Consider the following 8,443-nt stretch of genomic DNA (forward strand, 5'->3'; position numbering starts at 1 on the left):
AACTTATCAACTCTATCACTTTCTTACTAAATAAGCTGGATTTCAACTTAATCTGGGCTTCTTCATCTGTAAAAGCAAGAGAGGTCTCCTTGTACCCATCTTTTATCTCAAATTTGTTGCAAAAATTAAATCAAATGATGTTATTCAAGTTAATGAAACTACTTCATAAACTAAAATTTAAGTGTCATCATTGTTTTTTATGTATATAGAGGATATCTTCTGTCTAGAAGAAAATGCTAATCAGGTATAATATAGTCAAACAGATACTTCAAGTTCATTATTGTCTGAAAAAAATTTACCAAGTCTTAATTTTGAGTCAAGGAGCTCTGCTGGCATATTGCATACATAGCATGTTGTAGGGCTTAACTGTGCATTTCTGGAAAGCCCTATGGGCCAGATGCTGTGGGGGAGAAAGATGAGTAGTTTCTTCCCATTACTATGAACAGCTCTAGAAATCTGACAGCTAGTGGCTATGAGCAAGTATCTACTTGATGGTGCTGACTTTCAGTTTGAATTGACTTTGGCCTTACATTAGAGTAAATGAATTAAAACTATCTACAAATCATTTACTACTCTATTTACCACCAAGCATGCAGGGTTGGGGTTTCTGTTCGATGCTGTCTAGTTGATTACAACTCAGTAACCCAAAGAACAACAGACCTGAGCCTTGCCCTAGCCTGCACCGTCCTCAAGGTCTCCTACAAGCACAATCCCACTGTTACAGTCACTGTGTTGATCTATCTTGTTGAGGGTCTTCCTCTCTTTTTCTGATCCTCTACCTTTCCCAGGATGATGTCTTTTTCCAAATACTGACTCCTCCTGACAACCTGTCCGAAGTACGTGAGACGAAGTTTTTCCATCTTTGCCTTTAAGGAGAACTCAGGTTGCATTTCCTCCAAGATAGACTTCTTCTTTCAGCTATCGATGGGATATGCTGCACTCTTCATCAATACTAAATACATCGGTTCTTCTTCTGTCATCCTTACTCATAGTCCAACATTCATGCACACAGGAAACAATGAAAAAAAAAACAAACATGACTTGCATCAAGTGCACCTTAGTCTTTAAACTGACACTGTTGCTCTAGCACTTTCAAGAGGTCTCTGTCAGCAGATTTACCCAATGCAGCATGTCGTTTGATTATTTGACTGCTTCTATCATGAGTGTTGATAGTAGATGAATAATGAAATTGTTGACAACTTCCATTTTTCCTCCCTCTATTATGATAGTGCCTACTGGTCAAGTGAAAAAGGTTTTTGTTTTCTTGATGTTGAAATAAAAACGCTATTTTGAGGATCTGTAAAAATCTTTCCGATTTTAGAAATTTTTTCAACTGTATTGTATAGGTAAAGGGAGTTTACACAAAAATCTCTCAAACAGGTAGAATATAGATCTGATTCACAGAGCAGATAAGCATTATGTGTAAGCAAAGGGCTACAGCTAGGCTTACCTGCTGTGATGTAGCCAGAGTGTAGCACCATAACTGGCACTGATAAGGCCCTCATCAATTATATATTGTTGTGCCATGATGCTTCTTGGTGAGCTATCAAGATAGATTAGCAAATGCAATGACAACACACTTGCCCTCAAGGACAAAAGCCTGGAACTTTCTCAAGTTCAAAGACAGATCTTTGAATAGTCTTATTTACTGTTGTGGCCCCAGACTTTATAGTTACTTCTTAGTGACAATGTGCTGAATGAACCAGCAGCTATTACAGGCCATGTTATATGTAAGTTGACAAAGATAGGATCTTTACATATAAAGTTAACAATATGAAGTGACCAGGCAGGCAGACATTTACAGAAGTACAGGATGATGGAGTTAAGTATCACGTCATGAACAAAGTGCTCTGAAGACATAAATCTGTGATTTGCAATCTAGCGGCACTTAAGAATCACCTGATACTCTTATTAGTAAGACTTGGAATTTTAATATCTTTGTATTTCATATTTTAATAAATGCTTATACTAATAATCAGTGGTTTATTAGTAGTAATAATAGGTTATTAGTAATAAGAAACGCTGCTCCTAAGTACTAGGCCACCAGAGCTCCATGGATAAGGCTTAGACATCTGTATTTTTTTAAAAAAAATAGGGGAGCTTTGGTGGCCTAGTGGCAAGAAGCTGCACTGCAGTCCCAGAGATGCACGGTTCAAATCCACCAGATGCTCTGCCGAGGAAGGAGGGACAATTTCCTCCTGTACCAGTCAGATTTGATTTGATGATACACACACACACAAATAATAAAAAATAAAAAAATATTGTTGATAGATTTTTATATTGTGTTTCATCCATATACACTGTGTTCCATACATTCTTTCATTTACATAGTGTTACTTACAATCATTTATATATACCCTAGCCCGTATAAATCTATTACCATTGATCTATGCCTATTGTACAGTCTTTTCAAGTCCCCATAATCATTCCCATTCCCTCCCTCTCCCCAAAATCCACACACTAAACTGTACTATCCTAATGATTTCTTCCTTTCTTTTTTCGTGCCCTTCCCTCTTCCTTTTTTGAAATATTTATATATAGTACACTAGTTTATCCTTCTATTTTTAGTCATGGTGTTATGCAGTATTTGTCCTTATGAAATTGAGTTAATTCACTCAAGGGTTGGGGGGAAACTAAGAAAAGAGGGGATAAATAATGTTCACTGCACTGAAACAGTTGAGGAATAGAACCGCTTAAAAGGAATATATAATAAGGTATTATCTGCATGACAACAGTCCAGAATTAGAGCTGCATAGTAAAGTAGACTTGGGGGGAGGGGTGTACAACAATGAAATTTTTTTTTTCAAAGAGCAAAGTGAATTAAGTGGGGTTGGCAGGGAGGAAAATGTGCAACAATGAATGAATGGAAATCCATGTTCTCTATAAACTGTCATTAAAATCTGAAATTTAAAAAGTAAAAAAAAATAAAGAACAAATGAGTGGATTGAGAAATCATGGTACATTCACATGATGGAATACTATGCAGCTTATAAGCTATTATAAGGAATAAATAATTTTGTGAAATACTATATAACATAGAACAGTCTAGACATCTGTATTTTAACTCATAATATGCCAGCCCAAAGGCTTCAGTTGGACTCCACCAGCTGCTCTATGGGTGAAAGATTGGCAATCTCCTCTCATGAGATTAAGAACCCACAGGAGGGTCAGCTATGAGTCAGTCCCCACCCCATAGCACATAACAATTAAAAAAACTTATTTCTAAAGGAAGTCTGGTGAAGAAGACTGTGGGGAGTTGTGCTGTTAACCCAAAGGCAATGCCTCTCTGGTAGTTCGAATCCACTAGCAACTCTGAAGGAGGAAGATGTAGGTAATCCCCTTTTGTGACATCTACAGACTCTCAAAAACGAGCGGGGGTTCAACTATGAGTTGGTGGTGATTCCACAGCAATGGGAATGGAAGTTATTCCTAAAGGAGCAGTGGTGATGCAGCATTTATATGCTGGGCTCCTACTCAAAGGTTGGCAGTTTGATATGAGAAAGATGTGACAATCTGCTTTTATATATAAAGCTTTATAGTCTTCAAAATCCTATGAGGCATTTCTACTCTGTCCAAATTGTTATGTTCTGTGGGATCAGAATTGACTCATAGCTCATCCTCCAGCTGGTTTTCAGAGGTTGTAAACAGCATGGAAGGGCATTATCTAGCTTTCTCCCATTCGAATAGTGTGCCTTTGAGTGGACAATGCAACTCCTGAGTCTGAATTAAGTTGACGGCAATGGAGAGTGGTTTTCAATTCGTGGTCAGGGTTGGGAACTCTTGTAGCCAAGTTGGTTTGGTTTTCTTATACCCTTTTTCATTATTATTAATTTTAATAAAAATGTACAGAGACTTTGGATTTCCATTCATTTATTGTTGCACTTTTCTACCTGTCCCCCACCCCCACATTACACTCTTCTCTTTGAAAAGTCAAAGAAAAATTCTTTCATTATTATACAATCCCTCCCCCCAGGTCCACTCCACTATGCAGCCTTCGTTCTGGACTCCTGTCTTGACAATAATACCTACTCCCATACCACTTTTAAACAGTTTTCTCCTAAATCTGTATCAATGCAGTATACATTATTTATCCCATCTTTCTCAGTCTCCCTCCCCAATCCCGATGTCAGTCCTGTTTTACAACAGTGTCATCATGCAGTATTTGTCCTTTTGTGACCGAGACATTTCACTCAGCATAATGTCCTCCGGGGTCACCCATTTTGCATAATATTGCATGAGTTCCTTGTTTTCCAATGCAGCGTAGTATTCCATTGTGTGAATATACCAGAGCTTCTCTATCCATTCGTATGTTGATGGGCACTTAGGTTTTTTCTAACTCCTTGCTATTGTGAACAAAGCCACAATAAATATGAGTATGCATAAATCTGCTTAGATGTCAGTTACGGTCTCTTTGGGGGTATATTCCTAGTATTGGAATTGCTGAGTCAAATGGTATCTCTATTTACAACTTTTTGAGAAAGCTTCACACCACCTTCTACAGTGGTTGCACCATTTTACACTTCCACCAACAGTGAATAAGAGTTCTAGTTTCTCCACAACCTTGCCAGCGTTTGTTGCTTGCTGTTCTGGTAAATTTTTGTATTCTTACTGGTGTGAGATGATATCTCGTAGTTGTTTTGGTTTGCATCTCTCTTAAAGCTAGGGATTTTGAACATTTCTTCATGTGCTTGTTGGCCATCTGAATGTCTTCTTTGGTTAAGTGCCTGTTCATATCCTGTGCCCATTTTTCAATTGGATTGTTTATCTTTATCTTGTTGTGGTGCTCAAGAATTTTATAAATTCTAGATATAATTCCCTTATCTGACAAGTCATTATCAATTACTTTTTCCCAGTCTGTGGCTTCCCTTTTTACCCTGCTGAAGAAGTTTTTGGATGTGCATAGGGATTTGATTCTTAGAAGGTCCCTTTCATCTATTTTATCTTCCCCTGGTTGTAGATTTTTCAGCATGCTTGGAAGACTGCTTATGTTGTGGATTAGGACTTCTAGAGTTCTTCCTAGCTTTTCTTTAATGAAGTTTATAGTCCTTGGTTTTCATCCTAGGTCCATAAACAATCTAGAGTTGGTTTTTGTGTATGGAGTGAGGTGTGTGGATCTTGCTTGAGTCTTCTGCACAGCGTTTTCCAATTTTACCAACACCATTTGTTAAAAAGGCTGTCATTTCCCCACTTAACTGATTTCATCTCCTTGTCAAAAATCAGTTGACCATAGATAGATGGGCTGATCTCCGGGTTCTCAATTCTATTCCATTGATCTATGTTTCTGTCATTGTAGCAGTACCATGCTGTCTTAACCACCATAGCAGTGTGGTAGGATTTGCAATCAGGGAGTGACATGCCTCCTACCATTTTTTTTTAAGAAGTGCTTTGCTTTTGGGGGGCTTCTTCCCATTCCAAATGAAACTGGAGATTGCTTTCTCCATCTCGTTGAAGAATGGGATTGGTGTTTGTATTGGGATTGCACTGAACGTGTAAATTGCCTTTGGTAGTATTGCCATTTTCACAATATTGAGTCTTCCTATCCATGAGCAAGGGATATTCTTCCACTTCTCCAGGTCTCTTTTTTCTTAAACCTTTTTTAAAAAGTTAATTAATATTGGTTTGCTTACAGAGTTCATATACTTTGTGTTTCACATTATGCTTCATTCACATTATGTTTCATACAATCATTGTCATTCATTATGTTTTAAGGTTTTGAAAATAAGTATGACAAGAAATAAAGGAATTGGTAAAGGAATTTCTTTCATGAGGTGATATTTATGCTGGGCCTGTTTTGTCCTTCTAATCCACTGAAATCAGGAAAAAAGATATTTTGCTAAGATTTTTCTCTCTTCTGAATTTCCAGCAGTAGGTCTGTTCCTCCCCTAAGGACTATGAAGACCAATACCTCTTATCTATCCTTATCTCTGAGAAGTCGTGCTTCCCAACCTGGGGTTCGAAACCACCAGCTGCACCACTGGAGGAGAAAGACAGGCATTTGGCTCCTGTGCAATTTACTGCCTAAGAAAACCCATTGGCGTGTCAGGTATCAGTCTGTTCCGACTCTCAGGTGGGAAGACTAAAGACCTCAAAAATCTCAAGCTGATAAATTGTCTAATATTTTCTAGTTTTCTTCACTTGGGCAGCTCTTAGTATATCTTTATGCACAAGATTTTAGAGATACACATGTTTTAATGAGGTTTGGCATGGTCTAAAAAGTCAGTACTCCTTTGTCTAATTTCACTCATATATTATGTTGGTTTATATATTATTTGTAAATAATCTAGTCCACCTACTTTATTGAAAAGGAAAACAATAGGGTGCTTTATCTTATTATTTTTATCTTCTAATCAAAATCAAGTTAGAGAAATAATTTCCAAAATTTTTTTTTTCTTTACAACTGATGCCAAAAGCATTGATATCAAGAGTATCTGTTAGAGAAAATCTGTTTAATAATTACTGTACTTTGGTATCAGAATTTTTAAAACTCTCTTCCTCCAAAACTAGTGAAAGGTGTGTGTGTGTGTGTGTAGTTGTTGTGTTATGTTGAGTCAGAACTGGCCCATAACTGACCCTCCAGTGGGTTTTCAGAGGCAGTTAATCACACAAGAGGAGCTTGCCCATTCTGCTTTAGCGGAGCACCTGGTGGATTTGAACCACGTGCCTTAAGTATTACAGCGCAGCTTCTTGCCACTAGGCTACCAAAGCTATTTTTAAAAGAGAGCGATTTCTAGAAGAAAAACCCCAGCTCTGAGCTCTGTTGTAGAGGGAAAGGAGCATTTTGAAACCAAAGTTATAAATATAGTTCTGCCAAAAACCAGGTGCATAACATAACACTGGACAAGAAACTCTCTAAGCCTCAGTAAGATGTAGTACTTGGACTGTTGATATTAAAAGAAGTTCTCCTATATTAACATTATATTCTAAAGTCATCATTTTAATTACTGTTGTCAAATGCATCCAAGAGAAGTGAGATAATATACTAAGGTAAAAAAAGTCAAATCGCAAACCCAGTTCAATGCACTGTCATGTTTCTGAAGCTGTAAATCTTTACCGGAGAATGCTGCCCACCCTTCACTGAGGGTGGCTGGTGAATTTGAACTGCTAGGCTTTCCGTAAACAACTCAGCCCTAATACTAGTGTATTATGCCATCAGAAATCTTTAAGGAAAACTGGAACAGAAATATAAATTTTAAAATTAAAAATAAGAATAAAAGATATTAGTTTGTTGTTGTTGTTATGTGCCGTCGAGTTGCTTGCGACTCATAGCAACCCTATGTACAACAGCTCTAAACCCTGCTCTATCCTGTGCCAATCGCACTGTCTTTGACACACCCACCTCAATTATCTTAGTCACTGAATCAATCCACCTCATAGAGGGTCTTCCTCTCCTACGTTGACCCTCCACCCTCCCAAGCATGACATCCCTCTCCAAGGATCAGTCCCCTCCTTGCAACATAAGTCTCAGAATCCTTGCCTCCAAGAAGCAGCCTACTTTAACCCTCTCCTAGAGAACTTGTTAGTTTTCTTAGCAGTCCATGGTACATTCAACACTCTTCTCCCACACCACAGCTCAAAGGCATCAATTCTCCTTCTCCCTAGTCATTGTCCAGCTCTCTGATGCACAGCAAGTGATTGCAAAGATCATGGCCTGTATCAGGCACACCTTAGTCTTCCTTAAATAGTTTACAAAGGAAAAAAAAACTCAAGCATACCCCTAGTTGTTGGGTTCTGGGTGGTGGTTTGGTTTTTTTTTCCTCTCTTTTTTTCTTCACCCTCTGTTTATAAATGGCAACATTTAAAATTCCTTGAAATTTGACCCACCACCAACTACCACTTTTGGAAAAGGACTTTTTTAGTGGTCAATTGTTAAGTATCTTAGTCATTCTACCTTGATTAAATTGTAAGTCCTGGAAGACAATACACTAAATTTTTATCAGTATGACTAGCCCATATGTATTTTATTGGTCTCTTTTCTCCCCCTTCCCCTAAAGTCATTGCTTACAGTTCATGTGCTCAATTTCTCTTCCTAGGTAAGTTTCTGTGTTTGGATAGAATGAAGGGATTGCTTGCTGCAGAAAACTATAGACAAAAAAGTATTGTAACCTTGTTTTAAGTCTCATTATGTGGCCTGATGGTAAGGGGATCTGCTAACTGGAAGGTATGTGGTTTGAATCCAATTGCTCTGCCACAGGAAAAAGATGGGTGATCTCCTGTGTGATTATACTGCCTCTAAAAACCCACTGGAGGGTCAGTTATGGGTCAGTTCAGACTGGATGATACATAACAACAACAAGCCAATGGGTAAAGAAGACACTCAAGTCTATGGGGGAGAGAATAGTCTAAAAGTATTATATTTTAGGGCATTATTTTTATCGTAGGAGTATGCAATGAGGGTTGCAAAATGGATTATATTTGGGGGTAGGGGGTGGGGTTTGGGGAGGTG

Source organism: Elephantulus edwardii, unplaced genomic scaffold (assembly GCF_000299155.1).
Source record: "Elephantulus edwardii isolate Elephantulus edwardi_28Jun2011 unplaced genomic scaffold, EleEdw1.0 scaffold00017, whole genome shotgun sequence".
Classification (NCBI taxonomy): Eukaryota; Metazoa; Chordata; class Mammalia; order Macroscelidea; family Macroscelididae; genus Elephantulus; species Elephantulus edwardii.